The sequence below is a fragment of the Oncorhynchus gorbuscha genome, linkage group LG05 (assembly GCF_021184085.1).
Source record: "Oncorhynchus gorbuscha isolate QuinsamMale2020 ecotype Even-year linkage group LG05, OgorEven_v1.0, whole genome shotgun sequence".
NCBI classification, from domain to species: Eukaryota; Metazoa; Chordata; class Actinopteri; order Salmoniformes; family Salmonidae; genus Oncorhynchus; species Oncorhynchus gorbuscha.
In genome coordinates, this window is record NC_060177.1 from 77,397,327 (window position 1) to 77,409,517 (window position 12,191).

Sequence of the window (12,191 nt, forward strand, 5' to 3'; positions counted from 1 at the left end):
TCTGAGCTTACACTAACACACACATACACTACCGTTCAAAGGTTTTGGGTCAGGTAGAAATGTCCTTGCTTTTAAAAGAAAAGCACATTTTTTGTTCATTAAAATAACATCAAATTGATCAGAAATACAGTGTAGACATTAATGTTAATGTTGTAAATGACTATGGTAGCTGTATACAACTGATTTGTTATGGAATATCTACATAGGCGTACAGAGGACAATTATCAGCAGCCATCATTCCTGTGTTCCAATGGCACGTTGTGTTCCATTAAAATCAGCTGTTTCCAGCTACAATAGTCATTTACAACATTAACCATGGTATACTGTATTTCTGATCAATTTGATGTTATTTTAATGGACCGAAAATGAGCTTTTCTTTAAAAAACAAGGACATTTCTCAGTGACCCCAAACTTCTGAACGTTAGTGTACGGTAGTGTACGTACACACTAACAGAGCTTGAGGAGGAATGTGTGAGAGAGAGATGGCCAAGTCACTTCAGGCTGGGCGAAATACACCCAACACAAATACTTTTTTTTACATTATCACTCTCAGAGCAAAATGACGAAACAAGACCCATTACAAACATCTAAACGCGGCAGAGGAACTAGAGAAAACATGGCAATGAAGAGGCAGTACATGTCAGCCCATCTACTGTATTGACGAGATCATACAGAATAGTTTCAGAGCAATATGAGCTCACATCAGCCTGTTTTTTACATAATAGAAAAGGTACCATCATCACTTGGTACATAAGAATGTTCAGAAACATATAGTACCATTAGTTATGAGAAGGCTCAGTTGGGCGGGTCAGTACCAGTTGTGTGCCAGTTCATACAACTATCTCCTCCACCACTCTGCGAGCTGATTGGTCCTTCTCATTCTGGACCAATGAGGGATAGCGCCTGGCCAGAGCCTGCTGCCCAGAGTCCTCTTGAACCATCAGCTCCCCATACAGATAAACACCCATGACCTGGAGAGAACACATGCGCACACATATGTACAGTATACATACAGAACATACAGAAACACACACACATGTACAGTATACATACAGAACATACAGAAACACACACATATGTACAGTATACATACAGATAATACAGAAACACACACACATGTACAGTATACATACAGAACATACAGAAACACACACACACATGTACAGTATACATACAGAACATACAGAAACACACACACATGTACAGTATACATACAGAATATACAGAAACACACACACATGTACAGTATACATACAGAACATACAGAAACACACACACATGTACAGTATACATACAGAACATACAGAAACACGCACACATGTACAGTATAAATACAGAACATACAGAAACACACACACATGTACAGTATACATACAGAACATACAGAAACACACACACATGTACAGTATACATACAGAACATACAGAAACACGCACACATGTACAGTATAAATACAGAACATACAGAAACACACACACATGTACAGTATACATACAGAACATACAGAAACACACACACATGTACAGTATACATACAGAACATACAGAAACACACACACACATGTACAGTATACATACAGAACATACAGAAACACACACACACATGTACAGTATACATACAGAACATACAGAAACACACACACATGTACAGTATACATACAGAACATACAGAAACACACACACGTGTACAGTATACATACAGAACATACAGAAACACACACACGTGTACAGTATACATACAGAACATACAGAAACACACACACGTGTACAGTATACATACAGAACATACAGAAACACACACACGTGTACAGTATACATACAGAACATACAAAAACACACACACGTGTACAGTATACATACAGAACATACAAAAACACACACACGTGTACAGTATACATACAGAACATACAGAAACACACACACGTGTACAGTATACATACAGAACATACAGAAACACACACACGTGTACAGTATACATACAGAACATACAGAAACACACACACGTGTACAGTATACATACAGAACATACAGAAACACACACACGTGTACAGTACATGTACAGTACAGAAACACACACACATGTACATACAGAACATACAGAAACACACACACGTGTACAGTATACATACAGAACATACAGAAACACACACACGTGTACAGTATACATACAGAACATACAGAAACACACACACGTGTACAGTATACATACAGAACATACAGAAACACACACATGTACAGTATACATACAGAACATACAGAAACGCACACACATGTACAGTATACATACAGAACATACAGAAACGCACACACATGTACAGTATACATACAGAACATACAGAAACGCACACACATGTACAGTATACATACAGAACATACAGAAACGCACACACATGTACAGTATACATACAGAACATACAGAAACGCACACACATGTACAGTATACATACAGAACATACAGAAACGCACACACATGTACAGTATACATACAGAACATACAGAAACGCACACACATGTACAGTATACATACAGAACATACAGAAACGCACACACATGTACAGTATACATACAGAACATACAAAAACGCACACACATGTACAGTATACATACAGAACATACAGAAACGCACACACATGTACAGTATACATACAGAACATACAGAAACGCACACACATGTACAGTATACATACAGAACATACAGAAACGCACACACATGTACAGTATACATACAGAACATACAGAAAGAAACGCACACACATGTACAGTATACATACAGAACATACAGAAACGCTCACACATGTACAGTATACATACAGAACATACAGAAACGCACACACATGTACAGTATACATACAAAACATACAGAAACGCACACACATGTACAGTATACATACAGAACATACAGAAACGCACACACATGTACAGTATACATACAGAACATACAGAAACACACACACATGTACAGTATGCATACAGAACATACAGAAACACACACACATGTACAGTATACATACAGAACATACAGAAACACACACACATGTACAGTATACATACAGAACATACAGAAACACACACACATGTACAGTATACATACAGAACATACAGAAACACACACACATGTACAGTATACATATAGAACATACAGAAACACACACAACATGTTTTTGCACAAGGGTCAGCGTTACATGTTATGTAAGTGAGTGTGTGTGCGTTTGTGCGTGTGTGTGTGTTACCTAGTGGTGAATGAGGAAGTGCTCCACATCTCCATAAGCCTGAGAGTATTTGTGTTTGACCAGCAGCTCACACCAGCAATACCTCACCTGAAAGAAAAAAAACAGGCATGCAGATACATGGAAGAGCTCATGAGGGTCATAGTCTGACACGGAGAATAATTTACTAAGAACAATAAAATCTATAACATTTTAGACCAACAATCTTTCTCTCTCTCTCTGTCGTCCGTCTGTCCGTGTGTGTGTGTGTATCTGTAAGAAAAGGCCTGGCCTTTTTCCCAGAGGATCAATGGCAGCTCTGTTGCCACGGTCACCAGAGAGCTCAGAGACTGTCCCTGTCATCATCATCCCTCCTCATCCTCTCTATGTGTGTCCCTGTGTGTGTGTGTGCAGCCAGGTCACTCCGGATCCAAGGCGATATTCAATGTTCATTCAGGTCCCCAAGACGTCGGGAGATGCTTTCAAAACAGACCACTAGGTGCAATGGTGAGCGATATTGTCATCAAGAAGGCTTGCTAGGGTGTTGTAGACGGAGATGTAGGATGGGCATAAACTGCGAGCTTCGGCTCCCAGTGTTTAGCTCCCCTGGACAAACGTCAAATACTGAAGTCAAACTGTGAGATCTTGTTTGTGTGTGTGTGTGTGTGCGTGCGTCTGTGTGTGTGTGTGTGTGTGCGTGCGTCTGTGTGTGTGTGTGTGTATGCGTGCGTGTGTGTGTGTGTGTGTGTGTGTGTGTGTGTGTGTGTGTGTGTGTGTGTGTGTGTGTGTGTGTGTGTGTGTGTGTGTGTGTGTGTGTGTGTGTGTGTGTGCGTGCACGTGCATGTGTGCGTGCGTATGTGTGTGTGTCTGTGTGTGTGTGTGTGTGTGCGTGCGTGCGTGTGTGTGAGTGTGCGTGCGTCTGTGTGTGTGTGTGTGTGTGCGTGCGTCTGTGTGTGTGTGTGTGTATGCGTGCGTGTGTGTGTGTGTGTGTGTGTGTGTGTGTGTGTGTGTGTGTGTGTGTGTGTGTGTGTGTGTGTGTGTGTGTGTGTGTGTGTGTGTGTGTGTGTGTGTGTGTGTGTGTGTGTGTGTGCACGTGCATGTGTGCGTATGTGCGTGTGTGTGTGTGTGTGTGTGTGTGTGTGTGTGTGTGTGTGCGTGCGTGCGTGTGAGTGTGCGTGTGTGATGGGAGTGATCTGTGAGTTAAATGAGGAGAGGGTGTTTTTTTCTCTCCTAGATGATACATTCTCCTCGATGGAAGCAGCAATACTGAGGAGGATTATTTTTCTTCTCATGTCTTGATTGATGTTCCACACACGCCCACACAGATGTATGCACAGACAAACGAGTGCAAACACACGCACACGCTCACACACACTGTTTTCCCTTCCACCTGTGTTTGGGGGCGTGAAAAACAGTGAGAAACAGAGCTGGGCAACACTCCATTGATAGCAGTGTCTCTGAAAGCACCCTTTACCTCTGGAGCCTCGTAAATAAACATGAGCTTATTTAGGCCTCAGATGGCCTATCTCTCTCTTCACTCTCCTTCTTCTCTATCGCTTAACTCTTTTCCCTCTTCCCTCTGTCATTAACCCCTCTCCCTTCTTATTTCCTTCACTTTCTGTCTGTCTGTCAACATCCCGCCATCTGACATATCATTCACTATCTTTCCGCTCATCTTTATTTCCCAATTCTCTACCATCTCTTTCCATTTCTATTTATCATTAGTTCTACAGTACACCTCAGAAACTTTATTAGCACACTAGCAACCAGGTGTAATGCTACATCACTTATCCAAGATGGTTGTAGCAGTCAGGCGTCTTTGTCTTCGTCTTGTCCTGTCCCATGTAAATATCTTTTCATATCGTTTCTTCTTTGCATATATATTTTTTTTTCAATTCTTAACCTCAACTTCAACATACTCTCCTGCAATCCGCCTCACCCAATGTGGTATGGATCTGCTATTATCTTTACTTTAGAACCGGAACCCCCAACAGAAGCTAGCCAGCTAACTAGCTACTAGCTAGTAGTCAGGCTAGCCACTGCTAGCGGTCATCAGCTAACCTTTAGCCCGGACAACTCCTGACAGTCTAGCTAGCTGCTATCCGAGTGGCTACTCCTGGCTAACGTCTCTGTCCCCCAAAAAGCACCATTTAGCCTGGAGCTAACCTATGCTAGGCCCATCTCCCAGCTATCTGAATAGGTCCATCAGCCACTCCTTGGTCTACAATACCTATTTTGCCAATTGGCCTGGACCCCTTTTACAACCGATACGGAGCCCCGTTCATCACAACTGGACAACCGAAGTAATCCGCCCGAAGGGTTTTTTCAACAGGCTCCTCCGTCGCGACGTCCCCTGAATGCCCATCTGCTCGCCTGCTAGCTGGGGCCCGCTAGCTGTCTAGAGCATACCGGACTGTTAGCTGAAGAGGTCCATCAGTCAATTTCTTGGGCTACTATATATATTTTGCTAATTGGACTGGATCCTTTTACTACACAGAGCCCTGCTGATCCATCACGACTGGTCTGCCGACATTACTGCACGGGGGGGATACAACAGACTTCTTCCGTCACGACGTCCCTCTAAGGCTCTTCTGCTAGCCTGCAGCCCCGGCTCACTAACTGTCTGAATCGCCGTGTCTGCAGCCTGCCTAGCTACTCACTGGACCCTATGATCACTCCGCTATGCATGCCTCTCCCTAATGTCAATATGCCTTGTTCATTGTTGTTTTGGTTAGTGATTATTGTCTTATTTCACTGCAGCCCTGCTCAATATGCCTTAGCTAATCATTTTGTCCCACCTCCCACACAGGAGACCTCTCCTGGTTTAAATGGTGTCTCTAGAGACGATACCTCTCTCATCATAGGTTTACCTCCACTGTACTCTCATCCTACCATACCTTTGTCTGTACATTATGTCTTGAAACTATTCTACCATGCCCAGAAACCTGCTCCTTTTACTCTCTGTTCTGAACATACTATATGACTAATTCTTATAGCCTTTAGCCGTACTCTTATCCTACTCCTCCCCTGTTCCTCTGGTGATGTAGAGGTTAATCCAGGCCTGCAGTGCCTAGCTCCACTCCCATTCGTCATGCACTCTCATTTGCTGACTTCTGTAACCGTAAAAGCCTTGGTTTCATGCATGTTAACATTAGAAGCCTCCTCCTAAAGTTTGTTTTATTCACTGCTTTAGCACACTCTGTAGCCGTGTCTGAATCCTGGCTTAGGAATGCCACCAAAAACCCGGACATTTCCATCCCTAACTATAACTTTTCCGACAAGATAGAACTGCCAAAGAGGGCGGAGTTGCAATCTACTGCAGAGATAACCTGCAGAGTTCTGTCTTACTATCCAGGTCTGTGCCCAAACAATTTGAGCTTCTACTTTTAAAAATCCACCTTTCCAGAAACAAGTCCCTCACCATTGCCGCTTGCTACAGACCACCTTCTGCCAGCTGTGCCCTGGACACCATATGTGAATTGATTGCCCCCCATCTATCTTCAGAGCACGTGCTGTTAGGTGACCTAAAAGGGGACATGCTTAACACACCAGCCATCCTACAATCTATGCTTGATGCCCTCAATCTCACACAAATGATCAATGAACCTGCCAGGTACAAGCCCAAATCCATAAACACAGGCATCCTCATATCATCCTAACCAACCTGCCCTCCAAATACACCTCTGCTGTCTTCAACCAGGAACTCAGCAATCACTTCCTGTGTCCGTAATGGGTCTACTGTGAAACGACCACCCCTCATCACTGTCAAACGCTCCCTAAAACACTTCAGCGAGCAGGCCTTTCTAATCGACCTGGCCCGGGTATCCTGGAAGGATATTGACCTCATTCTGCCAGTAGAGGATGCCTGATTATTCTTTAAAAGTGCTATATAGCCCCCGCGATATGCAACTTTTCAGGGAAGTTAGGAACCAATATATACAGGCAGTTAGGAAAGCAAAGGCTAGCTTTTTCAAACATAAATTTGCGTCCTGTACCACAAATTCCAAAAAGTTCTGGGACACTGTAAAGTCCATGGAGAACAAGAGCACCTCCTCCCAGTTGCCACTGCACTGGCGATGTCATTTCCCAAATAGCCTCCAACACTCTACTCAGCAAATTGGATTCAGTCTATCACTGTCACCAAAGTCCACTGGCTCCAGGTCATCTATAAGTCTTTGCTAGGTAAAGCTACAGCTTATCTCAGCTCACTGGTCACCATAGCAGCACCCACCCGTAGCATCCGATCCAGCAGGTATATTTCACTGGTCACCCCCAAAGTCAATTCTTCCTTTGGTCGCCTTTCCTTACAGTTCACTGCTGCCATTGACTGGAACGAATTTGAAGAATCACTAAAGCTGGAGACTCATATCTCCCTCACTAACTTTAAGCACCAGCTGAAAGAGCAGCTCACAGATCACGACACCTGTACATAGCCCATCTGCACCCCAGTATCTCTACTTGCACATTCATCTTCTGCACATCTATCACTCCAGTGTTTAATTGCCAAATTGTAATTATTTTGCCACTATGGCCTATTTATAATAATATATGCCATTTAGCAGACGCTTTTATCCAAAGCGACTTACAGTCATGTGTGCATACATTCTAGATATGGGTGGTCCCGGGGATCGAACCCACTACCCTGGCGTTACAAGCGCCATGCTCTACAAACTGAGCTACAGAAGGACCACAATTTATTGCCTTACCTCCCTTATCATTTGCACATACTGTATATATACTTTTCTATTGTGTTATGGACTGTATGTTTGTTGATTCCATGTGTAACTCTGTGGTGTTGATTGTGGCCAGGTCGCAGTTGTAAATGAGAACTTGTTCTCAACTAGCCTACCTGGTTAAATAAAGGTGAAATTAAAAATAAATAAAAACAAACATCAGTTATAACAGGAGGCCATCTATCTTAGCAACCAAGTGTAATGCCGCATCCCTTATAGCAGGAGGCTATCTTAGCAAGCAGGTGTAATACCACATCCCTCATAACAGGAGTCTATCTATCTTATCAACCAGATGTAAACCACATCCCTTATAACAGTAAGGGAATACCCCCCTGAAATTGACAAAAATGAATGGAAACTTATTGGCACCGTACAAAACATATACACGATGTACAATACCACTCAAATAGACGTTGTTTCATTCAAATCTTATTGCAAATGCCAAGTGTCACACAGCAAAATTCCAATAGATGGCGAGCGCGCGCCACGGTAAATGTTCATATTGCAAATGCCATCAAGTCAAGAACCAAGGGTCAAATTTTGAACACGTGATTTTTTTTTCTAGCACCCCTTAAAAAAGTGCTTTCTAGACCGTCTTTCAAAAATCTTTCGATTCTTTTGTCAATTATATATGTATAAGAACTGTATGAACATACTTTTGTCATATTTTATTGTCATATTTTTTAAATGGTCTATAAGGCATATGTTTTGTCCATTTGCAATATGATTTCATAGGAAGTCAAAAGTCAAAGTCAAAAGTCAGTGAACTATTGCCAAATGCCATAAGAAATGTCCAAATGCAAAATGTAAGTATTGAAAGTACCAAATCAGGATGTTATGTCCATTTGCCATGTACACGCCATAGGACGTCAGATTCCAAACCCAAAAGTCAGTGAACCATGTCCAAATGGTATTTATACTGCACAAATGATATATAGCACTATGTTAAGCCATGAATCAACCTCGATGGTCTATTTGTCATGTATGATGAGGGAGAACTGGGACTCATGCCCTAAAGGCATAAAAATATAAATAAAATTCAAATGTGCTCCTGTTAACCCATTCCAATCACCAGGTGCACGGCTGTGGGCATTTACCATCACAAATTTGACATGCTCAAAAATAATGCAGAAATGCAAAATTGACTGGCCCGATGAACTCGGGATGGCCAAGCAGTAATATTGGTTCCTCTCCATTGCTCATTGTGTGGATTTCATCATGTCCATTTGAATATGTTTTTTCACTGTTGAATCTTATTGCAAATGTACTGTCCATTTGCAGTATGTTTCAATAGGCATTTTCCATCACGAATTTGACATGCTCAAAATTGACTGGCCCGATGAACTCGGGATGGCCGGGCAGTGATAGTGGTTCCTCACCATGGACCCCCCTAAAGGCATTAAAACATTTTTTTTTTTAAATGTGCTCCTGGTAACCCGTTCCAATCACCAGATGCTCGGCTGTCCATTTGCAATATGTTTCAATGGGCATTTACCATCACGAATTTGACATTCTCAGAAAAACTGCAGGAATGCGAAATTGACTGGCCCGATGAACTCTGGATGGCCGGGCAGTGATTCTGGTTCCTCTCCATCGCTCTTTGGTGTTGATTTCAGAATGTCAATTTGGTGATGGTCTATCACTGTTTAAACATATGACAAATGGACAAAATTCAGCCAGCAAGTCACCGTCCATCAGTCAATTAGATATCATTCTGACACCAAACTGATACAAGATGACACCACACCCACTTTTTACAACTCGTTTAGAAGCCAAATATCACATATTTCAGAGCAGGCCCAAAATTCACAGCGTCTAAACCATAATAAAAACATAAAACACATAGTTACGTTCTAGCTGCGGGTCCAGTTCTAACATTATGTGTAGGCCTAGCTGAGTCAACCCCAAATCCCAAATTCTTAATCCCGAGAGATTATGGCAATGCCATTGCAGGCTTCGTGTGTCTTTAAGCCCCGCACTGTGTGACTCCATCCTTGCTGTGTGTGTGTGAGAGAGAGTTTTTTCATTGACATCTGTTGGGAGAAATGACTGATTTACAGTTCATAAGAGTTGCGTAAACACATATGAAGTTTTGGAAACATCTGACCTTTTTAACCCTTCGAAACAGCCACTCTGACCCCAATTTAAGGCACTTCCGGTTGACACAGGAAGCTAAAAGAAAACATATATCCTGATTGGGGTATCCTCTTACAGAATCCCGAGTTTAAAGTCTTTACGTTAAGAATTGACTGATCTACGCAGAGTTGAATGCAGTGAGTTTCACAAACTGCAGGTTTGGTATATCAAAACACATTTAGGGTGAATTTAATCACTTCTGGTTGATCCAGGAAGCTTAGAATCAACACAGGTAGACCTCATAGTGGCCTGATGAATTGTCATCAAAGACAGGTTCATAAGGCATTCATAACCCACATAGGCTTCAGGTTGAATTTAGGGGAGCAGGCAATGTATTCCATTTAAGACATTTACATTTAAGTCATTTAGCAGACGGGCACCTTTATTCCTATGGGGAGAGATGTCATTGTAATCTGTGAGATGAAAAAACCCTGTTTTCACTGTTAAGGGTCAATGCCACACGGTCAAGGTTAGGCTTGCACAGATTGGGAGGACTTTAAGAACATTCCTGTGGTTGGATTGTCCTTCTAACCCTAACGGTTCCACCACTGTCCCCCAAAAGCACCTGAAATTTAGGGAAAGGATTCATTTTGGGACTTCTTTTATTTCACGGTCGCTGCACTCAGAGCGAGCTACGGTCAAACGGGGGAACTCGTTGAACTCGGCACGGCCTAGAGACTATGGGGATGCAATTTTTATTGTTGATTTCATTCAGTCTATCATTTTGGTGATGGTTCATCACTGTTTAAACATATTGCAAATGTACAAAAGTCAGCAAGCAAGTCACCGTCCATCAGTCAATTAGATATCATTCTGACACAAAACTGATATCATCTGACACCAAACCCACTTTTTCCAACTTGTTTAGAAGCCAACTATCACATATTTCAGAGCAGGCCCATAATTCACAGAGTCTTCAGTTGAAACCATAATAAAAACATAAAACACGTAGTTACATTCAGCTGCGTCCAGTTCTGACATTATGTGTAGGCCTATGAGGCGACCTGGAATCCCGAGTTTCAGCTCGATAGGTCATTCGATGCCCGAGCAACGACCTTTAATTGTTGCTGACAATCCACTTTTTCCAGGCTATGAGCTATCGGACAGAAACGTTGGTGTCTGTCACTATGGGCCGAGGTGGTTTCAGTGCACCTATTCTTGCGACTCTGGGACTTTTCTAAATCTCATCATTTTCATGATAGTCAAAATGAATTTAAGTTATTGTAAATGTACGTGGCTGTTTCTCGGTCTGAGAACCTTCTAGAGCCACATAACTCACCGTGCACTATCAACTTGAGCTCTAGAACAGGTTTCTAAAGTTCACAGCTCTAGGTCTGACTGTTCTTCGATAGTTCGAACGAAGGTAACTATTGCAGGCTCTGTGTGTCTCTAAGCCCCACACTGTGTCACTCCATCCTTGCTGTGTGTGTGTGTGTTTTTTTCTTGGAAATCTGATGGAATAAATGACTGATTTACAGTTCATGAGGGTTGCCTAATCACACATATGAAGTTTTGAAAAGATCTGAATTTTTTAAACCATTCAAAACAGCACCTATGACCCAAATTAAGGCACTTCCGGTTGACACAGAAAGCTCAAAGTGAACACATATTCTCTTTGGCGTAGGCTCTTACAGAATCTCGAGTTTTAAGTCTTTACGTTAAGAACTGACTGATTTACAAAGGGTTGAATGAGTGTGTGTGATTTCATAAAATCACAGAAATCTCGCAGAGATCCGAAATCTACCTTAATGGATTCGTCTGAAACCGCCACAACTGGATCTGTAACTCTTTTAAATTTATTTATAAAAAAATAAAAAAACATTGAGCATCACCAATTGTACATTGTACATTTTCTTTTAAATTACCATATATAAATGGCTGGTTCTTTTTTCCCTGACACCGTAGGTTCATGTACTTTGACATGAAGCAGTCAAATTAGCGCTCTATTTTCATTTTTGACCTTTAATCCCAGAAAAATGTCCTTAACTCAAAAAGCTTTGAGGCCTAGACACCATCTTTTTGGGGGCTAGCAGCCCATTAGTCCAAACCTATGCTCACCAAGTTTCGTCTTCGAAATCTTTTCCGTTTAGGAGAAATGGCCATGACGTGATTGGTGA

General features: G+C 42.0%; 1 long non-coding RNA gene across 1 annotated transcript in view; it reads right to left on the reverse strand.

The window, feature by feature from the left end:
- Positions 1–3,227: 3,227 nt before the first annotated feature.
- LOC124036526 overlaps positions 3,228–12,191 on the reverse strand; it is a 75,108-nt gene continuing 66,144 nt past the window's right edge. Inside the window, exon 4 of the long non-coding RNA XR_006838925.1 lies at positions 3,228–3,316. This is a non-coding gene — a long non-coding RNA (uncharacterized LOC124036526). The remainder of the gene's footprint in view (positions 3,317–12,191) is intronic.